The 22,246-nt window shown below is 41.0% G+C and overlaps 1 long non-coding RNA gene across 1 annotated transcript; it reads left to right on the forward strand.

The window, feature by feature from the left end:
- Positions 1-346: 346 nt before the first annotated feature.
- Positions 347-18,576, forward strand: LOC121867319. Its single transcript, XR_006089113.1, has 3 exons — positions 347-443; positions 2,839-2,903; positions 18,352-18,576. It is a non-coding gene; the product is annotated as an uncharacterized LOC121867319 (long non-coding RNA).
- Positions 18,577-22,246: the final 3,670 nt, after the last annotated feature.

The following is a 22,246-nucleotide window of genomic DNA, read 5'->3' on the forward strand; positions in this document are numbered from 1 at the left end:
CTGCAATCAGAATGAACCGCTGGAGCGAACCTTGTGAGTCCTCTGGTTCAGTTTTGATTTTCAACCCGGCGCCAAGTATTGCTTCCGGGAGTGTTCCAACAAGTGCAGCTATTCACGCCTGGCGACTTTATACACAAATCACTAATGTGAGAGCAAGGTTTTATTATAATAAAGACATACAGTTATGGAACCAATACTGTAGAAAATAATATTTAGTTACTATACTCTCTTATCATGAATGTAATAAAGAAATGTTATCACGCTTATCTTTTTATAGTAATGAGACAGGTTCATTCAGTCCCATGAAGCTCCGACATCTGCTTTCAGTTGTTTTATGAATCAGATTTATGAGCCGCGACGGTCAGTTTCATTACAGCTGTTGCCATGTAAACAAGTGTCACAGTGAATTGTGTCGTCGTTGGTGAGGAATATAAAATCAAGAGGTAAGTGGTGGTCAACACGGGTTTTATTTGCTGAGGTTAATTTGTTAAATATGAGGATGCACAGTGAAGATGTTGTTGTTGTGGGCCGGAGTTGACTCAATCCATAACACAACCAACTGCTAAGACTATATAACATTACCTTATCCCCCTATAATTTACAAATTACTTCACGATAAAACACAAATAACATTTCGGAAAGCATTACTTGACGGGATACATTCTGTAGATATATTGTTAGAGTTAAATGGGATATAAACAAATTTGCTACTAGTGTGTTTACAATATGGCGTCTCAGTTCACCTTCTTTGAGTGAAAACATAACAAAGGACTGTAGAGGTTTCTGTACAATAGGTAAAAATGATTTAAATACGGTTAAATCATTATCTTCTTGAGGAATAATACATAAAGTGAATGTTTGAAAAATTTTAACTTTTGTGAAACCGTAATCCCTTCACTCCTTTCTTATGTTAACATTGTCAGCTGGTTGAGTGAGAAAAGAAATGTTGTAAACTGGGATTGATAAACAATTGTGCCTCAGATATAAGCTATTTAACAAATGTGAATCATAGTTAGGTGGGCCAGGTCAGGTTTGATTGGTTCCTTTGTCGTCATAAATGGTTTAATCAGTTAGGCAGTGGTTAACAGTGGCCAACAATGGACCGGCAAAATAGCCCCAAACAGCCTGTCACTATTGCCGTGACCGGTAATTTAGCCTAACCGAATCAGATATGACAATAAACATGGCTTCCGTCCCATGATATGTATGTAAGCGAACTGGTGAAAATGTTTAAGTTCGTTTGCAATCGGGTCGAACACTACGAGACTAAATAATTTCAAACAACAGGAAATAAATTATTTAAACCTAATCTAACCTAACCCAGAATACCTAATCTAATCATGCTGGACCAACATTACAACAGTCTTGGGTCATGTTATACGAGGCTCCCACTTAGTAATAGAAGTTTCGTGTGAAACTTTGCAGGAAAATTTACTTCTACTTCTCGTTACTTTTACACATAAACCACTTATTTCTGACTACTGTAGTTATATATCGAAGACAACTTCTCCTAAACGCCAAGAACACGCAAATCTTCTTATAATGTCAAAATTGTCCAATTTGTACATGCCATTACTTAAATTCATGTTTACAGATTCTGTATGTTTAATGAGACTAAATTCTATTATGTTCCTACTGATAATTAAATTGAACTACAAAGTAAGATTGAGGAGGCATTAGCCCAGTCAATGCAATGATTATTATCTCTCATATGAATGAACAAAGCATTGCATTCCTGGCCTGTCCTAACACTGTATTTTATACTGTTTAAGTCTAGTTATAAGATCTTTGCCGGCATGTACAAATTGGATAATTTTGTCATTAAAAAGATTTGTAACCAGGTGAAAGGTTTGGGTAACTACTTAATGACTTGAATATGGTGGACATCTGCTGTCCCTAGGGACTTGATCGCACTCTCCTTCACTGTATTTATTGGCCTTGTTATTAATTACTCCTTTGTGCCCCAGGTGGTTATTAGCATATGCATGGATCACGCGCAGATAGATGGAACACAACACATAAATAGATTATTTATGCTGAAATCTGGGTCATTTTTCGTTAACCACCCATCACCTTTTTTCACATGAAAAATAAATTTTTTAGCTAGTTTTATTGCTGTTTTAGATCATTCTGACTTTTATCTTTGGGGCAAATCACTTTTTTTTCTTAGATTAGGTTAGGTTAGTACGTAGACCTAACCTAACCTAACTTAACATAAATAGAGTGATTTGCCCCAAATATAAACGTCAGAATCATTTAAAACAGCAATAAAACCAGTTAAAAAGTGTATTTTTCATGTGAAAAAAGGTGATGGGTGGTTAACGAAAAATTACCGAAATCTGGCCCCAGTAGCCTTGAGAGCCATGTGTGTTGTTATCCAGATGTGTGTGTGCTTGAAAATATTTATATATTAAACAAATATTTATGTAAATACTATATTATAATTATAATTATCTGCAACATCCACATCCTGTGGAAATGTTTTAGATGGTCCATGGATGCGGATGTGACATCCATCACTATTTGGCATCCCTCGATTTAGAGAAAATGTTGTAGAAGAATAGTCCTAATTAACCAAATAAGAATCACAGCATCAGAAAATTTTCACTAGATTTGTGAGAGTTATTCTTTGGCATTCTGACGATTATTACTGATTTTACTTCGCTGTGTCAAGCTGTATCAAAGAGGTGTACTGATCCGTGTTGAGGGATGGAAGTATCCACCATCTCTTGTGTTACTGTTTATAGAATTTTAGTTTAAATATAAATATAAATAAAGTTGTATATAATTAGAGAAATGAAAACAGAATCGTGACCTCATCCATGAATGTTGTTTCAGGCAGGATGGTTCCTGGCCCAAGACATGACGGGTGATGCCAAGGCTTCCTCTACCACCAGGGCAATGTGAGTACTACTTCTATTGCTCTAATTATGACACCATGGATAAGTATAAGTGTGTCTATTAATTTTTGGTGTTAGCAAAAAAAAAACCTTTTATCGTGGTTGATCCTGTTAGTTGAAAATGTACACTCGCAACAAAAAGTATCGGTGCATACTGTAGTGTGAACAATTTGAGACCAGTGACGATAGGTATTGGGAAAGGCGAGTTGTTCCAGCCGTATGTTGGCAGCCCTGTAATCCTGCTGAGCAGCTACTATGGCCTGGTCAGGTGAAACAAACCGTTATAAATAAGGTCGGGAAGTGATAAATAGACAGTATGAAATATGAGGAGCTCCCTGTTAAAGTTATTTGTGGTACTTGTGAATATTGCCACATTAATTTATGCTACCAAATAAACCACTCAACCTGGTCGTGGTGCAGCGTGGACGGCCGCTCCGAGACCTGTCGTCTGTAGCGCCAGTTTCGAGGTATCGCCGAATCCATCATGCAGCAGTGTTCCTGTGGACACCAACCCGCTGTGACGCCGAACCCTTCGTTATGAAGGGCAATAATAGCTCCTCGTGTTCCCTCTGAGGTTTCCATGTCGTCTGGCATGTGTAGATCTCTACTGCTACATATTGCCTCTGTTTTATATCCACGTTCACCGAGACCGAACCCTCGCTCATCATTCAATCGACACAAAGCAACAATCCGAAAAGAGGAAACAAACCCCCCTGAGTGTCAGCCATATGGCAACACTTAGTGGGAGGGGAGGGGGGGTTATGAGGATACACTTACCAACCTTCCCGACATATCACAGTGTATACATATCGTTTCGGAAGTCGTCGATCACACCCTGCACCGATACTTTTTAGTATGAGTGTACAACTGTTGGTTAAGGTCAAGGAGAGGGTCGCCACTTATTTTTTGGGGGGGTGAACGCAGAATCTTTTCGGACACATTTCTTGTAATGAATAGATGTTTTATCTGAAAGGGCAGAGAAAAAAAATGTAGCCAATGTGAAATATATACAGTTTTCATTAAGAACTTTATGATCTTGCCATCAAGACTCCTTCAGGAAGGCTGAAGTTCTAAGCCACTAATGATGACAGACAGTGCAAACCAACTAAACCAAACTTAACGATATTATATATCTAGTGATTTGGTTAGGTTTAGCTGGTTTCTGTCGCCAATCGTCGTATCCCCACAAACTGTTACTGTTTTGTATGAACTCTTCTACAGGTACTACTGTAAGTTAATAGTCATTATTTAATCCTCTCCCGCCTAAGAAGCATTTTTACTTTTGAACACACATCCTTGAGACCCTGCCAATTTATAATGCGGTATAAGTGGCGACTTCCTCCTTAACCTTTACGAAAAAATTTATGGGAGTAAAGCGAGATGGAAGACTAATGTGATTTAGTTTTTCTAGGTAGATGAAAGTATTTCCAAGTCAGTTTTTATATCAGATATCGTTGTTTTTGTATTTGCTCAGGATTCTCAAGTCCTTGCTAACTGAGTAAGTCGTCGTTACCTCCTGTGTTGTAAAAGATCTGGATCACGTTTGCTGTATAAAGTCACTCGGGAAATTGTCTCGATCCAGTGATTTTGTAGATAGTGACTTCCGTATATCATTAACTCAATTAAATTACGGAATTTTGAATTCCCTTATGCCATTATCAAATGATTTTTTACTTCATATACCATTTCACCATCCTCTTAGAATTGGCGTGTTTTATAGTATTTCTTGTGATCGAGTCCAGAGTGTATCACAATATGTAAAAGTCATTTTTCATCATACTTTTTGTAGTATTCTTGGAATGGGAATGGCGCCTCTTAGTTATCTGGTTCTTCCTTAAGGCCGCCCCTCCTGTCTTCCACTCCCATGAAGGAAACCAAGAATGTTCACCGGTCAATGGTGTTATGTACTGTAGTTCAGGAATTCAGCACAGCTGACGTTGCATTGTCTCGTTTAGTTTCGTTACCGATTCATTTGGAAGGAAACACGGAGTTTTTGATGAAGTGATTGTTCTTTATATTAAACACAGACATCTGCTCTCAGTAATACTGTCTGCATACCTGTGCAATACCTGCTGTCCACACACCTGTACAATACCTGTTGTCCATACACCTGTACAATACCTGCTGTCCATACACCTGTACAATAACTGCTGTCCATACACCTGTACAATAACTGCTGTCTGTATACTTGTACAATACCTGCTGTCCACACACCTGTACAATACCTGTTGTCCATACACCTGTACAATACCTGTTGTCCATACACCTGTACAATACCTGTTGTCCATACACCTGTACAATAACTGCTGTCTGTATACTTGTACAATACCTGCTGTCCATACACCTGTACAATACCTGCTGTCCATACACCTGTAAAATAACTGCTGTCTATACACCTGTACAGTACCTAACCTGCTGTCTGCCACCTGTTCAGCACCTGACCCTGTCTGCACACCCAGTACACCTGTACAATACTGACCTGCTGTCTGTATACACCTGTACAACCTGTTGTCTGCACACTGCTGTCTGCACACCTGTGTACTCCACATTCTAACACCTTTACTGCTGTCTGCACACCTGTACAGTACCTGCTCTCTGCACACCTGTATAGCCTTCATTCACACTTTACAGTACCTGCTAAGTCTGTACCTGTACATACCTGCTGTCTGTACACCTGTAGTAATGCCTGCTGTCTGCACACCTGTACAGTACCTGCTGTCTGTACACCTGTACAGTATCTGCTGTCTGTAGACCTGTACAGTACCTGACCTGCTGTCTGCACACCTGTACAGTACCTGACCTGCTGTCTGCACACCTGTACAGTACCTGACCTGCTGTCTGCACACCTGTACTGTCTGCACACCTGTACAGTACCTGACCTGCTGTCTGCACACCTGTACAGTACCTGACCTGCTGTCTGCACACCTGTACAGTACCTGCTGTCTGCACACCTGTACAGCACCTGCTGTCTGTACACCTGTACAGTATCTGCTGTCTGTACACCTGTACAGTACCTGCTGCCCCACAACACCTACATTGAATATATCTACTTTCTCACAACATCTGTTCAATACTTGTTATCCATAAACCTGTATCATACCTGCTACCACTACACCTTTACGATACCTTCTACCCCTATACCTGTACGATACCTCCTATCCTACACCTGTACAATTACCCAACACCTGTGCAGAGAGTGTTACCTCCATACCTGTACAATAATCTGTTATCTCCCACACCTGCGCAACAGTAGTTACCCTCCACACCTGTACAATAACTACTATATCCCACACTTGTGCAATACCTATCATCCTACACACCTGTACTCCACACCATAATTCTTACTGTGCTATAAAGATATTTGCCTTAATTATGTTTCCAAATGCATTTTAGGGGATATTAGATAATCGCGTGTTATTGTATCTCGTGTCTTGTCTTCGTGTGGGAGTGGTGGACGGGCTTTCGTGAAACTCAGCAGAGGCTTTGGTCTTCCGTAGATCTTGGACACATTTGATTATTGGAATGATACCATTATTTTGATCCAAGTGATTCAAGTCATTCGATGGTACAGCTGGGGAAATTTCCGAGTGCTACAGTCTGCCACGAATTCGAACCCAATAAATGGGATACCAGTGAGCTCGAAGCAGCTGGTAGAGTTTCGTTATTCTGGTAACACTGTGTAAGGGAGAGGGGGAAATGAGGTGGACGGTTGGGGGTGGTGCACACACCCCCATATCCAAACCACCTCCTCCCACTCAACCCCCTACCCACTGTTACCAGATGATGGACTCCATCAGGTGATTTGCGATTCACTGGTCTCACGCTGACGGGGTTCACATTTGTGGGAAAGTATAGCACTTGGAACTTTCCCCAGCTGTACATGTTTGTTCACGACTTTTGATAATGTATATACTGTACACGTCTTGAGGTGCTGTTGCGTAGTATTTTGGTTGTTAATCGATTTGCGGATCGTATGCAGAGGTACTGGTTAGCCAGTGCAGTTGGCGAGTTGTCCGGTCTTCTCGGACTATTCCTTGACACTGGGTCATGCAATTCGCTAACTTAGGGAATGGTTGTGGTGTTGGCTATAGCTTCTACACCTTAAACAAACTCGCGCCTAGGTGGCCCGAGGGCCAGCCATCCTAGAACACGAGGGGCAACCAATAAATTAAACTTTATATAGTCTTCAACACAAGAACACTAGTATGCAAGAATAAATATCCTTGACACTGGTATTATCTTCAGTTTATTTTTCTATCATACAAGAAACATCACTAGGACAACGTTGTTTTAAAGGATTTGTACACAAGAAGTGTTTGATTAACATTATAAGTACGTTATTTCATTCGGCAGCAGCAATGCGTCATGCTCTGCCGGGATGTGACTCGGTGTGTGTTGTCGGAGTCAAGGGGCAGATAAAACCGGTTCAAAAGTCGCCTGCTTTCACTGTTGTGTTGCAGTACTGTACTTGGCATATCACAGGTGATCTCGTCAGTGGCATCGAAACGTTTATGAGTGTGCAGTGTTTGGCATGTTGAAGTTTTATAATGATGCTGAGTGTTACATAACAATACTGATTAAGCAAAGCTGCCACCATCCAGGGCAGGTCCTGTAAAACACACAGAGCTGTCATGGTGGAATGGTCAGCAGGAGCAACCGTAGCAACAATGGTAGTAATAAAAATAGCACAAGAAGCATGTTGCTGAGTCAACATCAGGTGTGTGGTATATCATCACACGCAGTTGCTTTTGTGTGTGTGTGAGTGTGTGAGGATGTGCAGGTGTGAGTCAAGTGATGCATGAGATAGCTGGCCATTGAGCTGGCTGGCGTTGACAAATTCCCCTGGACCCGGATCCTCGGAGATACGTACGTTTATAAGTTTCTTTACTTTATTGGTGATACGAAAACCTCTCTACCTCAGTAAAGTGAGGAAAAAAAAAAGGATGTCGGGCTGTATCACATCTATATTGCCAACTGTGTGAGACAGTCGTAAGAGGACGCTTTCTCTCGTCCACAGTCAGGAGAGAAAAATTATCTTACGATTTTTTTTAGAATCCGAGGCAGGGAACCAGTCAACGTAAATAGATTAATGACTGTGTCCTTCTCCTGCCCCCACATAGACTGACGGTCGTCCTTCGGGTCATCAACATCAATCCATCACGAGCGTCTCTATAGCGCCGCCATGACCACCACTGTATAGAATCTATACTCGTACTTGCCCATCATGACGTGACTCAGGCTCCCCACTCTGTCCCCTTGGTACAGATTTGATGTATTGCTCCACATATTCACATCACCCATGAAAAGAGGGTTCAGGATTTTCGTGCCAGTGGAGGTGGCTAAATCACACTCATCACTGTGAATTACAGGTCTCCTGGTCTGAAGATGCAACAAAAGACTGATGGTTAACTTTAACTCAGGGGCTCAGGTGAAGTAAATTGTTATTGGCTCTAACCTTTCAGTTGACCTGTGTGATGATTTGTAAGCCGACCTGTTGGTTTACTTACCTTGTATGTTGACCTCTAAGTTACTTCTAACTGGACCAGAAAGTTGACTTATAAGTTAACTTATAAGTTGAAGCATTGTTGAAGGTTATCATTTACTCAAGAGTGAATGTATATTGATATTGAAACAGTTTATTTAGCCAGAAGAACGCAGATACAGAGTGGATAATAACAATATTAACATGGCTGAGCCAGTTGAGAACCTGAGTTCTCCTGTAGGCACCTGATATATTCTGTACATTTATCTCAAGGAAGTATTATGTAACATTTAGTATCATCTGGAATCGTACACGTAGCATGGTGGTTATAATAACATATCAGAATGTTACCACGGTTATCACTTCGATATTTTTTTGTTACATTATATCATGAGTATATACCTGAACATACTTCACAGTGGAGTTGATATATATAAATGTGTTAAGGGAGGGAAGCAGTACTACATTGGTTGTGTTAAGGTGGAACAAGAGGACAGAGCTGTCAGTATTATGTCTAATTGGCAAATATATTTATTGCAATGGTAATTTCTATCTATCTACATGATAATTTCTGATAAAACGGTTTTGGTGGTATAATATAAGCAGGAATATAAAGTAGGTATTACAAAAGAACATAACCTTTTGAAAACGTTAATGATAGGAATATACTAGTTGAGTTATATCCGGCTTCGCCCAGGTGGAGGGAAAGAAGGTGCATCCTCCTCTACACCATCTTCAAAACTCTGGACCGACCCGCTGTCAGGGGCCGACCCACCCCTCGTGAAGGGCATGAGATAGTGGATCAACGCCTAGGCCACCCGCACCTCCCTACCAAATTTCAGCTCTATCTGCAAAACTGTGGAAAAACTTAAACGACAATTATCCCCATCTAGCGTCACACACACACACACAGTTTTTTTTAATTATCCTCCTATGATTTTCCTTGTTCACTAAGCCTTCATGCGGCACAGCCCAAATACTAACTACGCACCAGGAGAATGTCGTCGTAACATATCATGCTGAACGCAACTTTCTCTCAGCACAGTGCATGGACTACCACCACTACCACCACCACTACTACTTTCATTTAGCTTCTTATTATACAAGTCTCCTCTTCCTTTCTAATTCTTGTACGCATAAATTATATTCCAGTTTCCTTTACGCTATTAGGAATACTTTGTTTACATGTTATATTCTGCCTCGTATACTGCCAATACCCGGAACGTGGAATATGAATGGTACTTTTAGCATTGGGTTAAAGTTTTTAGGATAAGTTACGAATAAGTTAAGCGAAGTCAGGTAGGGAAGGTTTGACCAGTCTCAATTAGGTTAGGTGTAAGTTTGATAATTCTAAGTTAGTTTAAGAGTTAGTTTAATCAGCTATGCTAGGTTAGGTGTAGGTTTGATCAGTTTAAGTTAGGTATTAGGAGTTAGTTTGAACAGTATAAGATAGTTTAGGAGTTAGTTTGATCAGTTTAAGTTAGTTTAGGAGTTAGTTTCATCAGTTTAAGTTAGGTTAAGTGTAGGTTTGATCAGTTTAAGTTAGATTGAGTTTAGGTTTGATCAGTTTAAGTTAGTCTAGTTGTAGGTTTGATCGGTTTAAGTTAGGTTAAGTGTAGGTTTGATCAGTTTAAGTTAGATTAAGTTTAGGTTTGATCAGTTTAAGTTAGATTAAGTTTAGGTTTGATCAGTTTAAGTTAGTCTACTTGTAGGTTTGATCGGTTTAAGTTAGGTTAAGTGTAGGTTTGATCAGTTTAAGTTAGATTAAGTTTAGGTTTGATCAGTTTAAGTTAGATTAAGTTTAGGTTTGATCAGTTTAAGTTAGTCTACTTGTAGGTTTGATCGGTTTAAGTTAGGTTAAGTGTAGGTTTGATCAGTTTAAGTTAGATTAAGTTTAGGTTTGATCAGTTTAAGTTAGATTAAGTTTAGGTTTGATCAGTTTAAGTTAGTCTACTTGTAGGTTTGATCGGTTTAAGTTAGGTTAAGTGTAGGTTTGATCAGTTTAAGTTAGATTAAGTTTAGGTTTGATCAGTTTAAGTTAGATTAAGTTTAGGTTTGATCAGTTTAAGTTAGTCTACTTGTAGGTTTGATCGGTTTAAGTTAGGTTAAGTGTAGGTTTGATCAGTTTAAGTTAGATTAAGTTTAGGTTTGATCAGTTTAAGTTAGTCTACTTGTAGGTTTGATCGGTTTAAGTTAGGTTAAGTGTAGGTTTGATCAGCTTAGGTTAGATTGACCTATAGGTCCCCCTTTTTTTCTCTTTTTTTTTTACGGGTATTAGCCCACCCGGGCACAGGTCACTGACCCACATCGGGACCTGGGGGGCGAAAATGTAATAATAATAATAATAATAATAATAATAATAATAATAATAATAATATTAATAATAATAATAATAATAATAATAATAATAATAATAATAATAATAATAATAATAATTCACAGTAAATAAATTTTAAAATTTATATTAAAAAAATACAAATTTGAAAATAAAATAACAAAACAACAATGGTAATAATAATAACACTGTCGTAGTAATAATAATAATAAACCATAAAGAAATACAAAAAATAAAAATAAAAATATCAAGAGTGAGAAACAATATATGTATGTTGTGTTGTTAATAACAAGAGAAACAATTAAAACCCTGCAATTGTGTGTAAATGAGGCAGAGTCAGATCAGCAACCTGGGACTTGGCCACAATTTTCGTTAGAAGTTAAGTTTTTATAAGTTCTACGGGTTTACTTGGTGTGTTTACGTCACTAGTTCTCAGCGTCATGACTGTATTTATTATTGTCCTAATGTGTGTGTGTGTGTGTGTGTGTGTGTGTGTGTGTGTGTGTGAATTAGAACTCGTGTGTGCATATAAGACCATTGTACTTATGAGTGTGCATTGTACTGTACATACGTATGAATTAGACCTTGTAATCACGTTTGTATACTTGTACATGTGGATTTGTACTTATTATAAGCTTTTGTCGTCATTCATGTACAGTATATTGTCATAATTTCACCGTACGTAATCCTGAATTCGGTCACGGTTCTCATGTATACTTGTACGAGTTAACAGCATTGTATGTATATGTATCTGTATAGGAAGTATATACACGTTTATCATTACACCAGTTTGTATATACGTATATGTATCTATTAATGTGTTATTTTCCTTGATGGGTGTGACCAGACCTGTGTTGGGCACCCCACTCACGCCCACACACACGCCACCTACCTTACGTCCACACACTCACGCCACCTATACACGCCCCCCTCCTAAGAGCAACATAAAGCTACATACCAATCATTTTCTGTGTGCTCTGATAATCCTCTCGTATTTCCCCCCCCCCCAGGTTTATTAACGAAAGATGGTGGACTCCACTTCTCGCCCGCAGTGTTCACGGTTTCATTATAAGGTTTTCTCTCCCCCGTTTTTGTCTCCTCTTTCTTTACCGAAATTACTTAGGTGATTTAGAGGATCTTTAGAATGGGATTCCTGATTTGGGCCGAACAGACCAGCGGATTGGTTTACTGTCCTGTGTGAGGTAACACATTACCGGCGCCAGATAGGAAAACTTTTAGTCTGTTTCCCTTCTTTGACGTAGTGAAGGAAAGATAAGTGTATCTTGGGAGGATTATCTGTATAGGTTCATCCGTGTGCAGCACCGTGGTGTTAGGTATAGCAAGTGGCAGGCCAGATGAAAGGAGTGATATTTATTCATGATGGGACTATGTAATGGTGACGGCTGGGGACCTGTAGGAGGTGGTCACCCGTAAAATTTAAATGTAATGTTACCAGGTACTCCCAGTGGTACCTATATCCATAGTGCAGCTACTGTGTTGTAATGAAGCTCCCAAAACTTAGCATTCGTCTAGTGTTCATGGTGTTCTCACGCTGAGCATTCTAAATCCTATATTTGAGATCACTGTGAGACAGGGTGAGGGTAGCATCCTCTTCGTAAGTTGCTTCTTTAGATGATCTTTGGTGTCTCAGGAAACAATTCTTATGTGATAGGGAATCTAGATGAACTTAGCACGTATAATGTCCGTTGCCTCTAGCCTGGTGACGGCAGTAAGGATGTGGTCTTCCATCGGTGATGATGAGCCGCCGTCGTTCAGCGCGGGGGCAGACAGCGCCCTCATGGACAACTCCCACGACGAATATATTTTCAGTGTGTGTGTGTAGAGGAGGCCCAGTCGTGAACCCTGATCTTCCTTCGACTTTGGCGCTTACTCAGTGATCCACACTGCTACCCCAGCTCTTCCCAGTATGTCAACAGAGCCGTCGCAGTAGACAAGGGATTGATAGTGAAGGCTCGTGAGAAAGGAGACGGCATCGTCTATGTTTGTAAAACAAGAAAACGACGTTGAAGTTCTGTTAGCTGGTTTGCGGGCTAGGCAGGGTGTGGAGGACAGCATCAGTAGGAAATTGCCATGACGGAATAGATGGATGCGTGTATTTGGGAGGGAAGATGGCGAGCAGATGTAAAAATGACGCTGTATCGTAGAGCGTCAGAGGCTCTTGGGGTGGGCCATTGTCGTGAGGAGAGAGGGGCGGGTGTTATGCAAGCTGGTGCTTGGGTACGTTGAGGTGTGAGTCCAGTATGGGGCAACCATGGTTAAGTCTCATCGCCCAAACCAGGCAAACACGAGGAATGTCGTCCAGTTTATCCCTACTCCTGCCTCTCGACATAATGTTTCCCATGATTCGCCGCCACCCATCAGGACACTGGTATCTTTATGAAGTATTACGGGTACAACTGTATCCTATGCCCTTGAACTTTAGTGCTGCCGCGATCTCTTGAGTAAAAAACTTCATGTGAGTTGTGATACCGCTGCTTTCTTACGCTGCTTGAGTTGTGCAACCCAAGTTAGAAAGTGAAACACCTGAAGCGTTAACCCCGCTCTCTCTCTCTTAGTTTTTGTACTGTTTCTTTAAAGACTCTCCAGACTTAGGTCGGAGGAGAACCTTTTGTATTTTACTTTTCGTTTAGGGCGGTAGTAAGCGTGGACCGCGTGTTCTTTAAATCCCCCACAGTTAGTTAACATCTTGTACCCGCTCACGTTATGGTAGGGACTGGAATATAATTAAAACAAATCATACTTCACTAAAGTTTATTTCATCGTTTGATTTTTTTTTCTAACATAGTCACCACCCACTGACATCCAGCTGCAACTATGAATTCATGATGAGAGGAATGTACCTCGTTCCTCTTGTCTGCAGTACCCCAGTAACACCCCAGTAACAAGCAAGCCATTTTTTTTATGAATACAATTATACCATGAATTATCTTTTTTTCTTCCTTCATGATGCTTTTTACTTCATTAAATAATAACTTCATTCCTCTTTTCTTTTGTTTTCGTATTTACAAGTTCAGCCAGGCAGTATGTCATGTCCTTCCACTTCCATATTTGCTTTCATTTTTTTTCTCCACTTGTAACCCGAGCCAAGTGTTTTTGTTGGTGACCTCGTGTGAACCCGATGTAGGAGGGCTTAATTACCTGCCCTATCCCATTTTCTATTTCTCCTATTCCCTCGTTTCCTCGTCTCTCCCCGTCCTCATTCTCTATTCCATCCTCTTTTCTTCCTCTTATCCCTATCTTCCCCTCACCTCACCAGCATACTGTTCCCTTATCTCTTCTCCCTTCCCTTCTCCCTAAACTTCTCCCCTCCCTTCTACTCATCCTCTCCCCTCGGTTCCCCTCGGTTCCCCTGTGCTCCCCTCATCCCCCTCCCCTCACCCTCATCTCCTTCCCTGCCCTCGTCCTCAGCTCCTCCCCTCGCCACCATCTCCTCCCCTTTCCTTGCCCTCATCTCCTCTCCCCTCGCCCTCATCTCCGCCCCTCGCCCTCATCTCCTCCCCTCCTCTCGCCCTCATCTCCTCCCACCTCATCCCCTCCCCTTCCCTCATCCCTTCACCTCCTCTCCTCCTCCCTCCCCCAGGCCCCTCACCCCCCCTTACCATTCTGCTCACCTATCATTGTGTCTACTATACATGTTAAGTGCTCATACAACATCGCCTCTTTAAAACACAGGTAAACAACTTTCACTGCTGGAAAACATCAGGTGTGTGTGTGTGTGTGTGTGTGTGTGTGTGTGTGTGTGTGTCCTATACCACCAGATGGATATCGATAGTAAAGTTTAAGTCATATATATCTCTCTAGCTACACTTTCTCTCTTTCATTGATTCTCTCTGTCTCTGTCTTTCTCTCTCTCTCTCTTTCTCGAGGTACCTCTCTTCCTTCGAATCTAGCCTCTCTCTCTCTCTCTCTTTCATTAGGTTCCATGTTCTCTGTACCTCCAGATCTCCCATTCTCCTTCTCTCTCTCTCTTTGGTGCAAGCTTTCTCTTCCTCTTTTGTTCCTTCATTCTTTTTTATCTCCTTTTTTTTCATGTATAAACACAAGAACCGAAACCACTGAATTAGACTTTTTTGTGTGACTGTAAATATCTGGGTGAGTGAGTGAGTGAGTGAGTGAGTGAGTGAGTGAGTAAGTGAGTGAGTGAGTGAGTGAGTGAGTGAGTGAGTGAGTGAGTGAGTGAGCTTTCAGTACACATTCAATGCAAAAATAATAAGAAAAAACATGAAGTGAACAACAAAGTTAACTACAAATAATTGATAATATTTACAATGGTTGGAATAGACTGTTCTTGTAGGGTTCTGTGAGATATTGTATGTGATTTAAAGTGAATATGGTGTCGAATAGTCATACATAGAACAGGAACTTCATGTGGCAGAAGGTTGTGTAGCAGCTGCATCCCAAAGTCAGAAATGAGATCACAGTGTTGGCCAGAGAGAGTTGAGAGGGTCACTGTACTGAGTGTGCCTCTTGGTGTATGAAAGATTGAGAATAATCTTGTACTTCTATTGCGCTCTCTCTCTCTCTCTCTCTTCAAGTGTAGTGAGTCTAGGAAGCATGAGTGTTGCGTAAATATTCTTGAGTTCAAAATCAGGATGTCCAAAGAATCTTGAAACGGCAAAAGATATGGGGATGACAGGTGGAATATCTGATGATAATACTGAACTGTATTTTTACAAGAGTTTTCCATCTGTTTTGGGGCTGATAGGTTCAGTAGAGTTCACAATCTTGAAGAAGCTCAACCAAGTGATGTAGTAGATGGAGAAGGAACATTGTTTGGATAGAGATGTTTATGTTTATAACCTGGTTACTAGTGGCCTGCCTGGCGACGGTCCGCTTTTGGAGATTGTTAAAGGTATTGAGGAAGGCGCTGTAATCGGGCGCCGTATTGTTGACAGTGATGCCAATGGAGGAGTGATCAACATATGTCCACCAAGCAGAAGTATTATTGATGAGGATGAGGAAACAGAGAAGTCCCATACTTGGCGGCGGTCGATGAGGTTGTAGATAAGGAAAACAAAAAAGAGACTTCTCCAGATCCTAAGGCTTTATTGTAAATAATGTTGTGGATGACTGTCAAGTTCTTTGATGAAATTTACGAGGGTGAGAGCCACTAAAGTCTCCCATTGATATAGGTTATGATAGATAAAGTCTACGAAGATGACAAGGCAGCGAGTGATAGAGGAGGTCGACACATAACGTATTGCTGAGGATTTACGGTGCCTTCAATAAACCCAGTCCAATATAATGCTTGAGACAATGGTGGTGTCATAGATTTCAGTACTGTGTGATGATGAGATGATGGCATTGTAAACTTTTATTCAGAAATTTGTAATATCATTCCAGTTACTAGTTATTATGTGTTTTGTTTTAGTAGCGATGAAAAAAAAAAAGTTTGGCAGCACCCCACTGAGCTGTCTGGCACCAAAACTGTATGGTGAGCCTGGGACAGAGTGTAGGATCCATGGCGGGTGAATCATGTACATAAGAGTGAACTAATTTTTCATTAAAATAAGCTTATGAATGTGTAATAAAATTGTTTCAGCTAAGACAAATCCTTAAGGAACACAGAACTTGTTAGAGTGATAGAGAAAAGCCTGTCCGGAACTACAAGCACTTTGCAACCAGAGAGAAAAGATGGATATATCGAGAGCTGTTGCAGAATTTCACGACTGAAGTTTATTTATCAGTGGATTAAATGTGTGAGAAATAGCAAATAGTCAGCAGTAGAGCGATCGACGCTATTTTTGGTTATCAAGTTTCTGTTTTCGAGGTGTTGGGGAATACAACTACTAATTAATGTTTGAAAAATCTTTGGTTGTCGTTGATGTGAAGGAAATTTGATGATAATTTGAGAGGATGAATTTATCATCTTTCTTTGGAGGTTAATTACTGTTAGTATTTCCCCGTGAGAAGAGAAGACTGGAGTGTGGAGAGACAGTCTAAAGTGTTTGGTCAGAGCTGGAGAATATTTATAAACCACTATTAGAATAACTTGAGGAATCCCATCCAGACTTGAGATCTTGTCAGTGTTTGAGCAGCCTCGACTTTTTTGGACTTCTTTTGTTTTAATTATGGGAGCAGATATTTGTGGCGCCTTCAGCTTAAATGGATCGTCCCCCAAAGAACCAAGACCACTTAACCAACAGGTGAATTGAGAGGAATGGGTGACTGGTTACTGAAGTGAAATCGAATGCCCTAAGAGTGGACCAAAATAATAGGCTATTATTGTGGGTTGTACAGCAGTCCGGGGAAATTTTGCGTGTAGATAGTTTGTTTGGATAACTTATTGATCACTTGGAGGAATTGAGCCGTTCTCCTAATGATCTCAATGATGTAGAACAAGGATCACCAGAACAGAAAAAAAAGAATAAGTAAACACAAGGGGAAAAAGACCCAGAAATCCTCTCGGTGAGCGTAATCTTAAAATCGCTTGTTCACTGCCGGGTATGAGACAACGGCCAGAGCAGCTAAGAGGAGAGGAAACTAAAAGAATAAGGATTGGGATATGAAGTTAAAGAACGACTCACCAGATGTCCAACATTACGTGAGCCATTATTGACCAGTTGTGTAAGTTTGAGATGGCAAAGTACTCTTCCTCCAAACTAACTTGTTCAGTGAGACCAGATTGCATCAACAGATCGTGTTTGAAATAAGTTTTAATGTTATGTATATAGTCAGGTAGTGTCGGATAGACCAGGCATCAGAGGAGTGTCAGGAGGGTGATATACACAGCATAAGTGTTTAACAGTATGGTGAAATGAAAGTTTGTAAGAGTAGAAGACAAAGTGAGGAAATTGGCTGAGAATGTTGTGTAAGTAATCTCAGACTTTGTGCAGCAACAGAGACTATCAACACTATTGAGACTTGAAAAGAGTTTGTAATCAGCAAAATCGAAGCGAGTTGATAGGGAGGAGGCGATGGACAAGGTCAGGAATGAAGTTTCAGCCTTGAATATTGCCAAACTGATTATAATTATGTTTTTTGCTGTTAGTGATAATCATGTTGACTCCGTTTCCTTGCCAGAGAATAAACCGACACCCAGTAGCGGCGTCCCGGTTCACTCCAGTTAAAAAGTTAATGATGTTTAGAGTTGCCAAGTGTAGGGGCTTATTGATGAAGATGGAAAGTAAAAGCCAGACGAGGAATACCGGGATACTAGCACCTCTCAGTCAGGGCCCAAGTAATTCCTATAGGGTGACTCTTGTGTGTGCAGTACATCAACCAACCGCTAATTCTAGTTATGGGCGGTCATGTTGTCTCCCAGCTTGTGTATATGTTCCTGCATCCAATCAAGGGGTACCCATATACCCTTGTGGTATATTTTGACCAATGCTATGAGTGCTGTTCATAGCATCCCTCTCATGATAGCAAATAATATCAGGAGGTGAGGTGAACGCCGCTGTGGATGTGACACTTTCCGAGACGTTTCTTTGCAGTCCTCCCGACATCATTCAGTTACGTGGTTCTCCGTGGAAGTCGCCCAGTCCTTGCTAGTGTAAGTAACATTCTCCCGTGACTCTGACCCTCTCTGAACTAGATACGTTATTGGGGAGTCACCATGTGCGTCAGTGTTTGGTCGTGACGTCACACTAATACTCACAATCCTGTTCCAGCGCCAACAGAGACCACACATGGGGCCGCCCTTTCTCTACGCTACAGTGTGAAGTAACTCAGAGATGGAGCAGAGTGATGAGAATGACGGTAAACCTTGCTCACCTGCTTTGACTCAAGGACTCTCCAACACCTGGTAGTATATAAACAGGTGTTGTGTCTCAGCTTTACCTCCTTCATGCTTGATTATCTCGCTGCATTGGCAAACATTTTCTACTTTTTTTTTTACATTGTTTGTGAAGAAAATTATAACTGAACTTGAATATATTATTAAAGAATCTGTAGTCGAACTTTGCTCTATAACTGAGTAGTATCAAATATATTTTATCAGTCTACAAATACATTATATTAGTCAAATTATTGTTTTATTATTTCAAAAGTAATTATATATTTTTCCCCAAATAATCCTAAAGATGCAATAACGCGCCACAGTGTTAAAGGAAGGATTACTTTACCATATGTATCTTGATTCTCGGAACACATAACTCGTCATACATTTGCATATAATTGAAAATCGTCAGAGGTTTGGAAAGTTAGAACAAGCATATTTCCAGTCATCCTGGAGTGAGGCGGCACAAACCAATCCCTCGCTTTATTGACACACACTCTCTCGTGGCTGGGATGATAAACAGGAGAAATACGTCACTTCCTCGCTGTTACCCCATTCTCTCGTTGTATCGCCACACCTTAATATTTTACGTCATTATCTCACAATTTCCCAGTATCACAAAATATATTTTTAAAAATGTCTTGGTTATTTATAATCCTTAATTTTGCACTTTTTTTTTTTGGTGTCTTTCCGGTTCCGTGTTGATTTTATCGTTATGTTTAATATTAGATCATTATCTTACTGTATATTTTGACTTAACTCTTCATCCGATGTTCTCTGTTACAGCACCAAAGTTTTTGTTCTATTTTGAGATGTTATTCTTAGTTTTGTGTATTATATTGATATTTTCCTCGACTTTTTATTTATTTTAATCAGACATACAAAAGTAAGGAAGGGTAGTGAAGCTTATGTCTGTCAGAGCCCCACACTCCACTCCTAAGATATTGATGGCCTCTGTATCCAACACTCAGCCTCGTGTCATGCCTTCATTCACAATCATAGACGAAGTTCTTGTACGCTATAAAGAAAAAACAATCCAGGTTATTTTTCCAGTATATTCGTTCCATGCATTGGGTCAGTGTGTTCCAACTAACTCTCTTAGACTACAACTCCCTCTTCAAGATACCAAATTAAGTTTTTCCCTGAATCTCTGTCCGTCTCCTATAAATACTCTTTGGATATAAAAGTATAATACTGCTTTTATTCCTTGAGCACCATGACTTATCTCCTTGGGCACCATGGCTTATCTCCTTGAGCACCATGACTTATCTCCTTGGGCACCATGACTTATCTCCTTGAGTACTATGACTTATCTCCTTGAGTACCATGACTTATCTCCTTGGGCACCATGACTTATCTCCTTGAGTACTATGACTTATCTCCTTGAGTACCATGACTTATCTCCTTGAGCACCATGACTTAATCCTCTGAAGTCAATGGCTAAGTCATTCGATTCCAATATCAATGAACTTAAAGTCATCGGATTCAAAAGGCTAGGATACTGTGCTGAAGGGGTTAAGTCCTCTTACTCATGGGGTTAATATATCTAAATTTATGGGCTAAAAATTAATTACAATCACGAGGTTGTTATCGCAAGGAATGGGTTAATATTCGCCAATCATTTTGACACATCTTACTATGTCTGACTATCGATGGCTGTCACTGTATATAACCAACAGAGGAACAGCCTTACCTCAAGATGTGTACTCGTCGGTCGGTGTGTGTGTTGTGTTGTGAGGTGTACAGGTGGTTGTGTGGGCGTGGTTATTAGTAGGTCGGTGTGTGAGTGTTGGGTAGGGAGGTGTACAGGTGGTTGTGTGGGTGTGGTTATTAGTAGGTCGGTGTGTGAGTGTTGGGTAGGGAGGTGTACAGGTGGTTGTGTGGGCGTGGTTATTAGTAGGGAGGTGTACAGGTGGTTGTGTGGGCGGGGTGGTCATCTAAGGGAGCAGTTCGCAAGGTTCACGCCCCCCTTCGCCACCCGGATACCACCCTAACGATCGCTCCGTGTCCCTACCTGCCGGTAGACGTGCGTCACAAAACACAGCCTCTTGACGTCATCTTTCTCAACGTCACAGGCTGTAATGTGAATGTTACTGGTTGGTGGTGATCTGCCAGGGATGGTGACCTGCCAGGAATGGTGACTGCCAATGATGGTGACCTATTACACCCCACTCCACCATACTGCTGTTTGCTGCATAAGACTTGTGTTTGTGATAGACCTCACTAATGGTTACATTTGAAAGTGCACAAACAACCCAAAGAGATAATTTTGCTTTCAGAAATATGAGAGGCACCACAAATTATCCCAGAGTTTGTCTCGCCCTCATGGAAGCTGCCGACCTTGCGTGGGGATTTGTGAGGTTTAAAGTCTGGCGCCATCACTGAAATTCCTACAATTCCATGATTTTACACACGGCTCCTGAACACCATGGTCATTTCAATTTTCGCCTGACACATCCTCTAGTGCAACAGGACACAGTGAAAATTATAAACTAAAGTCTCCTAAAAATGGAACTCTCTAAATTAACGCAGTGGCGAAGGTTGCAATGAAACAGTATAACAACACCGTCACAAATATCTCACCAAGAGAAAGGTTCAAAATATTACAACTGTCTGTCTTCCTTCCTTCCTTCCTTCCCTCCCTCTCGTCACCCCCCTCCCTCTCATCGCCCTACTCCCTCTCATCGCTTCCCTATCTCTCATCGCCCTATTCTCTCTCATCCGCCCTCTCCCTCATCGCTCCCTCCCCATTCATCGCCCCACTCCCCCACATCGCTCCCCCCCCATTCATTGCCCTCCTCGCCCCACTTCCTCCTCATCGCCCCTCCCTCCTCATCGCCCTCCCTCATCTCCTCTCATCGCCCTCCCTCATCGCCCCCTCCTCTCATCGCCCCTTCTCTCTTCGCCCCACTCCCTCTCATCGCCCCTCTCCCTCTCATCGCCCCTCTCCCTCTAGTCACCCTCCCCTCCTAACTAAATCAACCAAGGGTACACTGGTTATGTCTTGAAAGTCACATGTCACTTCTTGTTGCCTCAATATTGATTTAAAATAACTTAAGTCATCTTATCCCTCAATTACTTCCATCAATGAAATAAATTAACTTCGTAGCCTTCATAACTTGGAGTGGTGTAGCTTTGTTTGTTCTTTGTCCTTGTAAAGCGCTGGTATTTGCATCACAACACGCGTGAGTTCTATTACCGAGACCTCTAGTCTGCTCACCACTTGGACAAAATCGTTTAGTATCCTCACCTAAGTTTCACCATCAAAAGGTCTACTTAAAACTAGCGCGTCACTTAACCTCTTCGTGTCCACATTCGTCATCATTTTAGATCTCACTTTCTCATGCGTTCTCATGCGGTAAATAAGCGGATATATTTATAATCACACATGTTAGTTACAACACCACCAGTGAGATATTCTTGAGCGTTATGTTTATATCTATTTTGTATTGCTTTTTCCTTCTTCTGGGTAAATTTATGTTTCTTGAAAATTCATGCAAACACCTTTATCCTGCAAGCTACCGATACTTTGTCATGTGTCTACCAGTTACAGCACACACACACACACACACACACACTTTGTTTGTTTTTGAGTGGGCATTTGCCAGTATCTATCAGTCAATTGATCCACAGCAATTTGGCAATATGAGGACCTCCTCTACATCACACTGCAGAAACGTAAGACATCACTGGCCGTTGCCCTTGTGGACTTCAGGAAGGCCTTTGACCTTGTTGATCACTGCACTGTTATCAACAAGGCTATTGCACTAGGGCTGCCCACCAACCTG

This window comes from Homarus americanus, unplaced genomic scaffold (genome assembly GCF_018991925.1).
Source record: "Homarus americanus isolate GMGI-L3 unplaced genomic scaffold, GMGI_Hamer_2.0 scaffold6317, whole genome shotgun sequence".
Classification (NCBI taxonomy): domain Eukaryota; kingdom Metazoa; phylum Arthropoda; class Malacostraca; order Decapoda; family Nephropidae; genus Homarus; species Homarus americanus.